Here is a 13,433-nt window from a genome sequence, read left to right as displayed (position 1 = left end):
TCCATACATCATTGTTATGTATGGAGGGTTGGAATAATACTGTTGTGATGTTGTCCAGTGGGGGGCAATTTGTTTATGGTACTCCTTAAAATGAACATAATGGTATTGTTTCTTTATTTTAGGCCTGGATGTTATGAGTATAAGCCAGGAAGGAACAAATTTGTTCTGAGGTGTGCTCGTAGAATGTTTTGGTCAGGTACTTAAGAATTATTTGCGTAGCCCTCCTGGCTAGTATAAGATAATTAGGTTTAATTGGGGCTTGGGTTTCAATAAGCTGGCTGGGAGTCGGTCCTAATAAGACTGAGATGATGCTGGTTGTTTGAGAGAAGTAGTGAGTAGGTATGAATGGTGACTGCCTTCATGATTGAGGCATCTTGCCTGTTCCTAGTCAATGAAGAGCATAATTTCAGGGTATTACTGGATCCCTATTAGTTCCTGGAATTCCAAGTGGCTTTGATAGCCAGAAGTGCCTTTTTTGGTGTCTGCAGTAACTGATTATCTGATGTGGACCATGCTGTAAGCATCTGTGCTTTTGTAACCTCTAAATGAATGCGTTCTATCTACAGCTACCATATGAAAATATCTTAGATATTACAGCTGACACAGAATGCAATGAGTTGTCTCTTTGCTTACTTATATTAAGTGAATAGAACATAAACTTGAACGCTGGCTGTATTATTTAGCTGGTGCTTGTAAACTAATTTTTGTACTATTTTAGCATGTCCTCTCTGGCTGGCTGCCATGGGCCGACAGCAGGAGTCCCACAACAAATGCTAAATAGCAGCTATGAAACTGACAAGAATGACAGTTTCACTGCTAGTGGGCTCCCTGTTGTGAAGCTGAGCCCTGCCCCTCATCAGGCTCACAGTTTAAGCTGTCAGCTGTGGGCGGGGCTCCTGCTTTGAGCCCTGCTGCCAGGGCAGGGAGCCGGGCTCGGGCTTTCTCCCCTTCCTCACTGGGAGGTGGCAGCGGGGCTCCAGGCTGCCAGCCAACAAGCGATATAAGTAGCACAGGGTCTACATGGACACTGCGTTGCCCTAACTACGTGGACCTAAGCACTACGCTTCTCAAAGAAATGGAGTTATTAGATTGATGTAGTGGGCAACTTACATCGGCGGGAGCACCATTCTAGTGTAAACACTTACATAGTTAGGTTGAGTAAGCTGACTTACGTCAACCGAACTCTGGAATGTAGACCAGGCCTGAGTACCTTTCCCAGACCTGAAGAAGAGCTCTGTGTAGTTCAAAAGCTTGTCTTTCATCAATAGAATTAGGTCCAATAAAAGATATTACCTCCCTCACCATGTCTCTCTAAAGTTACTATTTGTTAATTTGTACATTATTTTGTTAGTTACATTACATTACTAACTTTGATCAAATTTTCATGTGTGTACATCTGTTTTAATTTTGGCATATACATTCTGTACAATAGTTCTACAGAGGGATAAAACATGGTTTTAAACTGCTTAATAAACAAATGCTTAGAATAAATAAAACATTGGATAAGACACAGAACCTAATTCCTTATTTTTAATAATAAAGGCAGAAGAGTGAAATTAGAGGGCTTTGAGACCTTACGTTATTTTTGAAGTATTTTGCAGAATGTTAACACCCACTACCAAATTTAATTTTTATCCATATGAAATATTGTTAGAAAAACAAGCTTTTTTTTTCTCTTCACCTGCAGAGCAGTTAATTATTATGCACCCCCTTAAAAATAGCAAATAAGGAAATCCCATCTTGTCAAGAATAAAACTGGGTCAATTAGAATAGCAAGGTTATTTCAGTTCAAGATTATAGCATGTGTCCAAGTGAATAAACAACAAATGAAAGTTTCTCTTAATTTGCAGTTTTTGACGTATTCTTCTCTACTCTTTTCTCTCTTCTTCCCGCCCCCCGTCCTTTACCAGCTGAGAACGGGAAACCTTTGCATCTCATAGTAATATGTATTGGACTGTGCAGCAACCTTCTTGGAATGTTGGACTGTCCAGCCAATGAAAGGGTGTGTGTGTGTGTGTATACACACCCCCTTCCTCAACCCTGAATTGCTTTATTTCTTTAAAAAACAACGAGGAGTCCCTGTGGCACCTTAGAGACTAACAAATTTATTTGGGCATAAGCGTTTGTGTGCTAGAACCCACTTCATCAGATTCATGCATGCATGAATCTGATGAAGTGGGTTCTAGACCACGAAAGCTTATGCCCAAATAAATTTGTTAGTCTCTAAGGTGCGACAGGGACTCCTCGTTGTTTTTGCTGATAGACTAACACGGCTACCACTCTAAAACCTTTATTTCTTTAGTAACTTGTGGTGATGCACACTAATGCTAAGGTCTGCAGCTCTGTTACAATGGGTATTGCAACTTAGGGACAGAACCAAATCTGTCAGAATTGACAGCATTTGAATGTCCTACCACAGTAGTTCACTACAGCTTTATTTGCCTCCACAGTGACAGGCACAAACAAGCAGATCTCTCTGCTTCAACGCTTTTTCTAAGGAAAACGCTAAACTTTATTTCAGTTTTCTGACTATTTGGCTCAATAATTTGGCTGATTAATTCGCAGCTGGTTGCCAGGGCTGAATTTCCCTTTTCTCACAGTGCAGTTGGGTGAATGATTCGCAGCACCTGGTTACATTGTTCACCTTCATGGAGTATAACATGGAATATAAATGAAGAAAAGACCAGATTATTTCTGTGGCATATGTGCATACATATACATAGGAAAATTCTTCCTTTGGGGAGGAAGGCCAGCAGAGTACCGTTTTAACCACGGTCAGGTCATCTGCAGCTGTCCTAAACAATAGTTTATATACCCCTCCTCATTTTCTCTAGTAAAATGTAATAGAGGGATGGGGGGAAATATTGGGCTGTCATCACCTGCCGCTTCTGTGGATTTCCATAGGCTAACTACTGGGCTGTCATTTCCAACTGACTCTGTTGGTCACCACACTTTAACGTCCAGGATATTGTCCCCAGCGTCTGCCTTCCCTTCTAATCTGTAAGCGGCTGGCCGTGAAGTAATGAGAAGGCCAGTAACCCAGGTGTGGAAAAACAAGTAGGCAGTAGGAGGCCCACCATTTATCTTTCTAGTCCCACTGTACACCATTTTATTAGGCCAGAAGATTCCTTTGTGTGCGCCAATCCATATTCAACGTGGTGTCACTAATGGAATTAAACATGGCTGTCTTTCCTGGTGACCAGGGTTCAACATTTCTAAGTGGGGAAGACTTTCCGTTGAAAGTCTGCTGTACAGGCCCTTCTCAGGCAGCTAACACCAGGCAGGCATCACCTCCGCCCTCTCCTTTGGCTATGAAAGCTCTGAGGTGGCATCATACCAACCCAATAAAAAAGAAAATATTCTGAACTGCTGTCTGACACTGTGAGTGCCTCCACATGCTTTCACAAGGAGGGATAGTATTGCAGGTATGGTCCCCCTCAACCTAAAGATCTTATGACCTAACTGGGTTTTTCCTGGGAAACTGTGTGGGTTACAAATGTTACAAGGGGCTTTGAACCTTGAGATTAGGCACTCAGGCAAATGAGTTTCTAAGTCTTAGTGCTACAATGGGAAGCTTCATGGACAGCTGAGGCTTCTCACAGTAATTGGAAATGTCTGTTTACAATTTTTGGCTCCTGACAGACACTATAGAAAGAAATACATGTAATATAGCTAGTTGAAACTGAAGTACACAAGAGGAAAGACCACTCTGCAAGTTGTAACTAGTATAAGTACAGGGTGCTGAGGTAAAGTCAGCAGTGGCTCTCAATTGGCAGACGGAGGGGGAACCAATGGATGGAAGGAAAGAGAAGGGTAACATGCTGAAAGAATTCATAGATATTTGGGTTTTTTTATAGTACATACCAAAATTACACTGCCTTATTTTTGGTAAATTCTGCTGCATTTACTGAATCTTCTAATAAGAGGGTAGAACTAACATTTAAAAAACCAAAGATCTACTGTGGTTTTAAAAGACTGTGCAGACTCTGCTCAAAAAATTAAAACAAAGTTTAAAGAATTTTTATAAAAATGTTTGGATGAGTAATATTCATCCATTAAAATATAAAAAATAAGTCTTTTCATGCCACTTTTATTATGAGATTTGGCACTCAAGTGGCCTTGGAGAATCTGCCTGGGCTGTGGGCTCAAGTTTGGGAGGCATCTGACGTAAAAGTATTGGAGAGCTAACTCACTCTTTAAGTCTTTGCAGGCCATTTCTTCTCCCCCCCCCCCCCCCAATAATTTAGGCTCCATTGTTTTGCCCTGATAGATGTAACCTCCTCCATTTTCCCTACTTCTTTCTCTCCTCCCTCACAGTTTACCTAAAATACGGCTTCTGAAGTATAATATACTACTTCCCTTTCTCCAGCCATGGCGCTCACTACTTGAATCCTATCACTGCCTCTCTTACTGCAGAATATTCATGCTCCTTGTCTTCACGTAAACCTCCACTATAACTTCCTCCTCCCTGTATTTTGCTCACTGCTTCCTTCTTTTCTTTCTCCCACTCCTTTGATTTTATGGGTTCATTTCTGCTATCCCTATACTGGGAACAGTCTGCCAAAAGCTTATTCTCCTTATCCCTTCTTAAAACTTACTTCCAGGAAGTCAGCATATGTCAACCCTCGTCTATGCCAGGAAGATGTTTTTGTTTTTTTTTCCCCTTTATAACCTAAGGTTTGAATTTAAACGGATATACCTATACTGGTATCATCCTTTGTGTGGATAATCATCTTCTGGCGTATGAGTGGCTTTTTTCAGTTTAGTTGTTTGCTTGGGAAAGGGTTTAAGCTAAACTGAAAAGAGAAATTCTGATACCAGAATAATACTGTCCATACAGGGATACAAGCTATTTAACTGCATTTGTTTTCCCTGGTAAAATTTTCCTGTGTAAGGAAGGTCTTAATTTCCTCACCAGCATTCTCTGTTGGTTGACCTTTAACTGGATGGTTTTGGTATATTTAGGATTGTCTTTCACTGCAGATGGGGGAAATGAAAAAAAAATTGAGGTCATAAAAATATCTAGGTAGCTTGAATTAGCTGGTAGATTACTTCAGCATATACATAGTTCTTTATTTCTTTCAGGTATTCACCTAAACCAGCCACTGTGTCCTGATGCATGAGCTCCAAGGAGAAAATGTTGCACTTTACATATAAATTATCATGTTATATTTGAAGAGGACCAAGAATTTCCAAAACTAAAATAATTTTAATAGTGCTTCCTTGGTCAAACAAACCTCAAAAGCCAACATTGAGGTTTCTCTTCTGGCCTCTTCTTTCAGAAAGATATAGTTTAAACTGACAAGAATTCAGAGGAGACTAATACAGTGATTAGGGGTCTGGAGGGATTGTTCTATGAATTAAGATTAAAATAGTTTACACGGGTGTGGACTGGCTAAATAATTATATCAGATGGGGTGGACCTGGACATATTGGTCTATAAGTATCTTGAAGATGTGAACACCAAGAAAAAAGAGTAAATTGTTCAGAGTGGCACAAAGGAGTGGAACAGGGCATAGTGTGACTAAATTAAGCAAAAGAAAATTTAGACAGAATATTAGGAAAAACCTTCCTAACAGAAAGATGTATTTGATTATGGAAAAGTCTCCCAAAATAAGTTGTGGAAAGATCATTGAGACTGTTAAAACTAGGCGTACAGAGGACTGAAAAACAGAATGCATAGAACAATCCTACGCTACAAAGGAGGGATGGGCTACATGACCTAATTGGGTCTCTTCTGTGTCTAACTACTGGGACAATAGTGTGGCTTAAACAGCTCAAAATCCTCTTGGAGTTGATGTCCCCTGGCTCACATAGAGGATGGACCAGTCCAGCAGCCTACAATGGTGTAATCAAATAACAGGAATGAATTGATTATATTTTATAAATTTTGTTGTGCATGTTCCCCCAGTTCTCACAACAAACTTGTCATTAAGATTAATTTAGATTTCCTGCTTCATATATAGGATTTATTTTAATTATTTCTATTTTTATCCCATTTAATTTTTATGATTTGTATTGTGGTACCATCCAAAAACTGCATTCAGGATCAGGGTCTCACTGTGCTAGGTGCTTTACAAACACAGGACTCCAATCTGCAAGTAGTTATTTCCCCAGTCCTGTACTGAGGAAGTAAATGGGGACTCCACATGTGGTCTCTGGGTGGATAAATGTGAGTAGCTGTAGGGTCCTGTGTCCAGTTCTGGTGTCTACATTTTAAAAAGGATCTGAAAAATAGAAGGTGCATAAAAGAGCCATACAAATTATTTGGGGGCTGGGCTTTACAGTGAGACACTTTATATATAGTCTTTTTTTTAATGAGTTTTTAAGTCTTGACCCGTCTTAGTATTTGTCTTGCCATTTTCTACTTTTATATTTAATCTTATCCTTATCTAGCTGTTCGAAGTATATCCTTTTTAATGTAATCCTTGTCTTTTACTATTGCATATTTTACCCAAGTCATTTCTATTTTTAAATTTTGTTTTGAACTCTTGCCTGTTTTCAAGGTGGATGACAGATGAATGATGGAAAGTTTGTTGCTGCTGAAGGTGTTTGAATTGCTGCTGAACTTGATAGAATGCAAGGTAAATCAGAAGAGTAGATTAATAAAGTCCAGAATCAAGGTGCTGTGCCACTGGGGAAGCCGTGGCCTTTGAAAATTGTCCTGTAGTATATTGCCTATGTTGTACTGAAGTATGATGGAATAAATGAGTGAGTGCTGTCATCTGAGGACTTTAATAGAAACTCTGTGTATTTAAGTAAAATTTTAAACAAATAGACTGGTGAAGATTGAAAATTGTGTTTAACATAGAGGAACTTCTGCGTTGCTATTGAATAGAAAAATTCATATCCAGTTCTCCTCTCAAATCCTTGGAATTCTGAAATGAAAAGAATGGTTACCTCTTTTACCACCTGAAGATATGCCAGAATGTATTTACCTTACTTGATGTATATATTCCCTGTGGTAGAATTAAGGGAGTAAATGTTACGCTTTGAGTGGAAAAAAGAATCGTAAGAGAGATCTTATGAAAGAGATGTCATATATTTGATAAGTTCAGCTGTGCACAAATCTTGGTTTTTATTAATCCTGAAGTATTTTGAGATTAATCTTAAATTTTGTCATCAATGGCCAGTTCGCCACACACTCCTATACCAACCCCTTGAGACCCTCCCCCCCCCCCCCTTTTTTTTTTTTAACAAGAATACAAGAGCACAAAGGCATCTTCCGAGTGATTGCTCTTGCATGGGTTAAGTATGTGTTTGTAAATGGTCGTTAATCAGGAATAGTTACGGAACAAAAATGTAGATAGCTTCTTGCAGGTTACTAAAATCATTATTTTCAGCTTTGAGAAAAATGCTTTGGGTGTTTGCAGCTTTACAATTTAATATACTGGCACATCAAGATTTTCAGTTTATTTTTACAGTAGGATCTTCAGAGATCTTTCCTTACAGCTTAGTCTGTTCTCTTTACTTCCCTCCCCCAAATATTTTCTCAAACTGTGTTTTATGTACTATGACACTTACTTTGATTAACAATGTTTGAAAAATACATAGGAAATAACTCCTCAGGTTTTTTTAGCTCAAACAGATTGAAATGCTGCACAAATCTCTGGAACTGAACAAAAGTGCTAATCAAGTTTCAAAATTTTAAATCAACCCCTGTGATTAGTAGTTTGGGAATTAAGAGGACAAGCTCTTCCGAATTTGAGGGAACAACCATTTTCGTTGCCAACTAGGGCTGACTCTAAATGGACCAGCTGTCCATATTAGGAGCAGAGGGTTGCTAAGGTTACAGTGGCTGTTTGAAGAAGAATGCAGCTGAGACGGCAAGTTCTTGATGTGTGAGCTGAGGGAAGGAATTTAGTGTGATCATGCATCAGCCCTCCTAATCACATGTTCAAAAAGTGCTGTGTGGGCGGTATGTAGAAACTACAATTCTGTGTGCTGGCACTTGTGTGTGGTTACAATAATTTTGTTTTTCTAGGAGTCAGATTCATTGTAGTTTTATCATAAAAATGTCATGGTTTTGTTTTGGGCAAGGGGTAGAGAGAAAAGCAGTCTAAATTCAACATAATTTGAATAATTAGTCTGTGAATGTATTTAATTTAATTATAAAAAAATTCTTATACTTAAACACTTATCATAGACAAATATATAAAATACACTTTTTTTAATACCTTCAGCTCCACCATTCAGGATTGTAGATTTTATTCACCTTTCATATTCAGGCCACAGCTCCAATCAAAACAATTTTCCAGTACCGTTACTTCCCACTTGCATCTCCTTCGCTGTAGTTTTTGGTCTGTTTTAGTTTGATATTGGCAACACTGCTTTTTTCCCCTCAAGTACTTGTTCTCTTTTTGTTATGACTGATGCTAGATAGATGAAAGTGCAGGATTATGCTCAGTGACCCAACTCAGCTTTCTTAACTGTTAAAATGCCCCTACTGTCTCTCAAGTAGACAAAATGGGAAGCTAGTTGCTGTTAGATCTTCATGTGCTGGAGAATGCAAGGCAAGGACTCAGCAAGACATCTTGAAGAAACAGTTAATTTGAAGAAAGGCTGCATACGTGGGGATGTATGGGAAAGAACATCATGACCCTTCTGAATCTTCTTTCAAGGGTTTCTGTCTTTTTAAACTACTCTGTTTCCATGGGAGAAGTTTCCTCCTCTGAAACCTGTTACTTTTTCTCTGTTCTATTTCCAGACTCCTAGTGAATTTTCCAGTCTGGGCTAATAAGCGCAAATCTGGTTTTTCCTCATTAATTCTTAAGAAGTTCACCCCTGTGGGCCAGCTCCAAGAGGCTTGCCTGCACAGCCAGCAATTACTGGTTTGAAGCAAAATTTTGATACAGAAGAGATGTTGCATGTGATGCCTTATCCCAAGATAACCTCATAGCAGCAACACATGCTCTCATGACCGTGAACTCAATTGCAGTCCCCTTTACACAGGGCTTCTCCGGAGCTTGCAGCTTGTGCAGTATGTGACAGCACTTACCTATTTTCAGCATTTTACACCAGACCTGCCGCCTTTATATTGCCCTAAAGTGGTGAATGGACTCTAAATCGATACTGTTGTTTTTTCAGACTTCTACACCACAAATTGTAGAAAATAATCTAAAGAATTTGGCATCATTCTAGGACAGAGGTGGGCAAACTTTTTGGCCTGAGGGCCACATTGGGGTTGCAAAACTATATGGAGGGCTGGGTAGGGAAGACTTTGCCTCCCCAAACAGCCTGGCCACCCCCCCGCCCCAATCCAACCCATTCCCCCCCGTCTCCTGACTGCCTCTACCCCTATCCACCCCCCCAGTCTCCTGACAGGCCCTCCGGGACTCCCACGCCTATCCAACCGCCCCCTGTCCTCTGACTGCCCCAGAACCTCTGCCCCATCCAACCCCCCCCCCACCCACCCCCCCGCAACCTTCACATGCTGCTCAGAGCAGTAGGAGATCGCCGCCCAGCCGGAGCCAGCTGCGCTGCCCAGAGGAGTGGCGGGCCAGAGCGCTGGCAGCGTGACGAGCTGAGGCTACGGGGGAGGAGGGACAGCAGCGGCGGGGCTGGGAGCTCAAGGGCCGGGCAGGACGGGCCCGCGGGCCATAGTTTGCCCACCTCTGTTCTAGGAAGCCACTCGAGCCAGAAAAAAGACAAAGGTCAAAGTAAGAACTACTTAAGTCTAAATAGGATACTAGGCTTAATAGGATTTGCCACATCTGAGCAACCAATGGTCCTTCTTTTCTTTCACATTTTATTCTACCACAGTGTCTACTACTAAATTATTCAGCTGAAGCCTAGAGAAAGAATCTAGTGCCAACAAGTAAGATAGACATCAACTAAGTTCAGAGGGTTGATTGCATTGTCACCTTATCTTCTGGAGGGAATAAGGTGCTTCTTAAAGGCTGCTCCCTTTGTTTTACTCAATAGCATTTTTTTCTATATGGTAGGTTTCCCATCTGTTTCCGTCTATCCAATTGCTGACACTAACTTAGTGTCTGGAGGGCTTTCCAGTTCTATCTGAACATGCATCTGTGTTCTGTATAGGCCACCCAAAAACGTCCGCATTTAGAACACTAGTTTCTCGCCCAGAGAACTGAGTGGATTCCCATGCAGCCTATCTGCTGCATTATATAGCAGGAATCTGACATAATGTAGTCACACAGTACAGCCCCTCATTTTGCAGACCTTCTTTGAGGTGTCAGTATTTCAGTGGAAACCCTGCGTTTCACTGAATATTGATAAATGCCACAGTGGAACAGTGATTTTGGTGGGAGTCAGGAAAATTACAAGATTTATTTTAAATTACATAGAAGCCTGGCTGTATTTTCTCCAGACACTACAGAGTTTGCACTTTTTTTCATTGGGCTGTTTTTGGTAAGAGGGTCCTTAAAGCACATGGACTCTGGGTATAAATCTGTCCCATCTAGGTTTCATAAAGTTGGGGTTCCAAGTAAAGACAATGTTAACCACTATCATAATAGTCAAACAAATAAAAAGCAAATAAGGCAATTAAAAGTTGCTGGAGGGAAAGGAATGAGAGAAATATAACAGATGTGGGGCCAACTATGATTGTTCTTTTCTAAGGGAGGAGATGACAACTTACACTATTTGCAGTCAGATAAAAATATTTTAGGCATTTAAAAAAAAAAGTGAAGTAAGTACTGGGTTGAATTTCAGGGTATAGTAGATTCCATACTCTGGAACCCTCCTCAGTAAAGGCATGTTTGTTTTACCAACCTGAGATGCAAAGATGGTTCACTGAAAGGCTATTGGTGTATGACTGCAGACACCTGTCAAAATGAGGCCTCCGCGTCTAATATAGCTTGGGCCTATAGCATTAAAAGTTTGAAAAACCAACATTGTCAGTTTATAGTCCATCCGTCAACTTAGGGCAATGTAAAGAAGGCAGGACTGGTGTAAAATACTGAAAATAAATGTGTGCTGTTGCATACTGAACAAACTGGAAGCTCTGGAGAAGCCCCATGGACAGGGAATTGCAACTGAGTTTATGGTCATGCGATCATGTGGTGCTGCTACAAGGCTACCCTGGGATAAAGAAAGATGTAGTCTGTGCAAATTGTGCAACTGTAAATTTGTTCCATGTATAATATGGCAACTGTTGTGGCAAACTGAATGTACCTTAAAAGGGGAATGTTTGAAATGCGGATTTCATAACTCATTAACTCAATCCTTTAAAAACACATTTTTTCCTTAGCTCTGTGAGAGCACCCAGTACTCAAGTATTTTTCATTAAGTATGTAGGTTGACTTTTATAAAATACACTCCTTATATGCTACTTAAGTATTTTTGCAACACAAAAGAATTTGGTGTTAAACAAGGTTCAGTAAAAGGGATGTAACTAAACAAATAGCAAGTAATCTTAATGACTAAAAAGTCTACGACAGTTGTGGATGAAAACAAGAGATGTCAAAACTGAAGGAAAATCAATTACAATGTAACTAACCTCTAGATAATTTAAAAAAAAATCTTTTTTTTTAGGCATGACCTATTACATAATCCAAAGCCAAAACAAAAAACCTCTTGCTCTCAAATTTAATTACTGTGTTGTAGGAAGTCAGCTAGTGGTGATTTGAATCAGTAAATGTTGCTGTTAGTGATGTGAGATTCCATATTCTTGAGATCACAGCTAGTTTACTGTTAGAAAACTGATTTTAGAAGTATATGAGAAGCTCGTTAAGGTGGGACAACAGTGGGGATTTCACTCTCCGAAGCCAATCATCCAAGTACGGTAGAAGTGTATTTCTTGTCATCTTGGATGTGCTGCTACTACCATCAGATATCTTGTGAAAACTCTTAGGTTGTAGACAGACGGTAGTGATAGTGGTTGAACTGAAGAGATGTTCCAAACCTGCAGCCGAATCAGCACACAGCTGTGGCCCATGTGACGTCCTCAGAGCCATACAGGTAGTATTGGATGAGGCCCACAATGGTAAATTAATTGAGAACCACTGATGTATTCTGAGGGCTGGGTGAATCACTACTTGAAAATAAGTTTCCTGAAGGTTAAGAGCAGAAAACCAATTCTGCTTCCAAAGAGTTGATTATGGAAGCTAGTGTCAACATTCTGAATTTGAGCTGGTGAATTAATTCTAATTGTCTGAGGTCTAGGATAAGATGCACTCGCACGCACACCTTTTTCTTTTTTTTAATAGGGAAGTAGTGTGAATAGAATTCTTGAGTTGGTACTTCTGTTGCTTTCTAGTTGAAATAAGGAATCCACTTTCTTCCCTCTTTTTTTTTTTTTCCCCATGTAAGGTTAGTTCTTGAAGAGGAATGGGGGAGGGGACTAAAAAGGGGGCAAGGACTATAATGTAATGTTTTCATGCATAAGATACCTACATTTAAGAATATTTTATGCAGGAATTGTTTGGCAGAGAATAAGCCCTTTTTTCAACATACTGGTCTTTAAAAGAGTTCTATAAGAGGCAGTGTCCAAGCAGCAATAGGGTTGTCATTTTTAGAGCTATGCTAATTTGAGTTCTCAATAATAGAGTTAAATATTAAGTATTAAAAATGGTCCATTCTCGGGCCCCTCCATATCATTTTTCAAAGTGGGGTGTTCACCATCTCCATGACAACTAGAGCCTTTGCTCTAAGGCTGAGCTCCAGAGTTGTCTGCCTACAAGCTGCGTGCACATGAGATTATTGCAGAAGCTTCTGCAGGATTCTTAAAAGATTATCAACAAGTGTGTCTCAAATTCTTCAATGGCTCTGAGGCTTTTCCTCAAAAAGACTAAACTTAAAAAAAAAAATTAGGTTGGCTTTCTGAGGAGGGTTTGGAGAACAGCACCTCGCCTTCTCACCCTCTCCAGAAATGGCAGACAGCAGGCCACAGGAATTCAGCTCCCAGCAAGCACGTGGCCAAGGCCATGTCAAGACAGTTGAGCAGACTGCATGGAAGCTTCTTTCATGGAGACCAGGCCAGAATCAGTGTCAAACTTGGGGGTAAGTTTTTCCCCTTCCCCAAAATATGGGATCCCTTTTCTTTTCTGCTTGTCCTGAAGGCTGAGAGTTTTCACTGGAGACTCCTGAATCTTGGGGTAAGGCATGGTCTCACCCCATGACAATCAGGAGGATGAAATTCCTGTTTCAAGCCAGTTAGTAGGTGTGGACTGTGAGATGGCTGAGAAGGCTACAAAGCATCTCCCCTTTCACACAAGCTATTTTACTTGCAAGGCCACAGCTGTCTCATTTCCTGTCGCCTCCCTGATACCAACGGGTCCCTTGTCTCCAGTGGCTTCAGCTCACACCTCATTCTGTGCAGTCGGTTCTTGCTTAGCTTGGACCCAGCAGCAAGGAGCACAGGGTAAAATGATTTGAATTCCCTCCTTGGGAGATGAGCCTGCTATATCTCCCCTTCTATCCTCCAGAATTCACACAGGAGGTCATAAAGTGGCTACTCTTTTTTCCTTGTA

General features: G+C 40.4%; 1 protein-coding gene across 7 annotated transcripts in view; it reads left to right on the top strand.

Moving 5' to 3' along the window:
• Positions 1–13,433, top strand: part of FRS2 (fibroblast growth factor receptor substrate 2) — an 81,006-nt gene that overhangs the window by 37,465 nt on the left and 30,108 nt on the right. For 4 of the 7 annotated variants that reach the window (XM_073327808.1, XM_073327805.1, XM_073327803.1 and 1 more), the window contains one exon: positions 6,507–6,584. The exons of the other annotated variants lie outside the window; for them this stretch is intronic. The gene's annotated coding sequence lies outside the window, so the exon portion shown is untranslated. The remainder of the gene's footprint in view (positions 1–6,506; positions 6,585–13,433) is intronic. 7 annotated transcript variants of the gene reach the window in all.

Source organism: Lepidochelys kempii, chromosome 1 (assembly GCF_965140265.1).
Source record: "Lepidochelys kempii isolate rLepKem1 chromosome 1, rLepKem1.hap2, whole genome shotgun sequence".
Lineage (NCBI taxonomy): Eukaryota > Metazoa > Chordata > Testudines > Cheloniidae > Lepidochelys > Lepidochelys kempii.
Note: the sequence above shows the minus strand (reverse complement) of the source record. Positions and strands in the feature narration are given on the sequence as shown.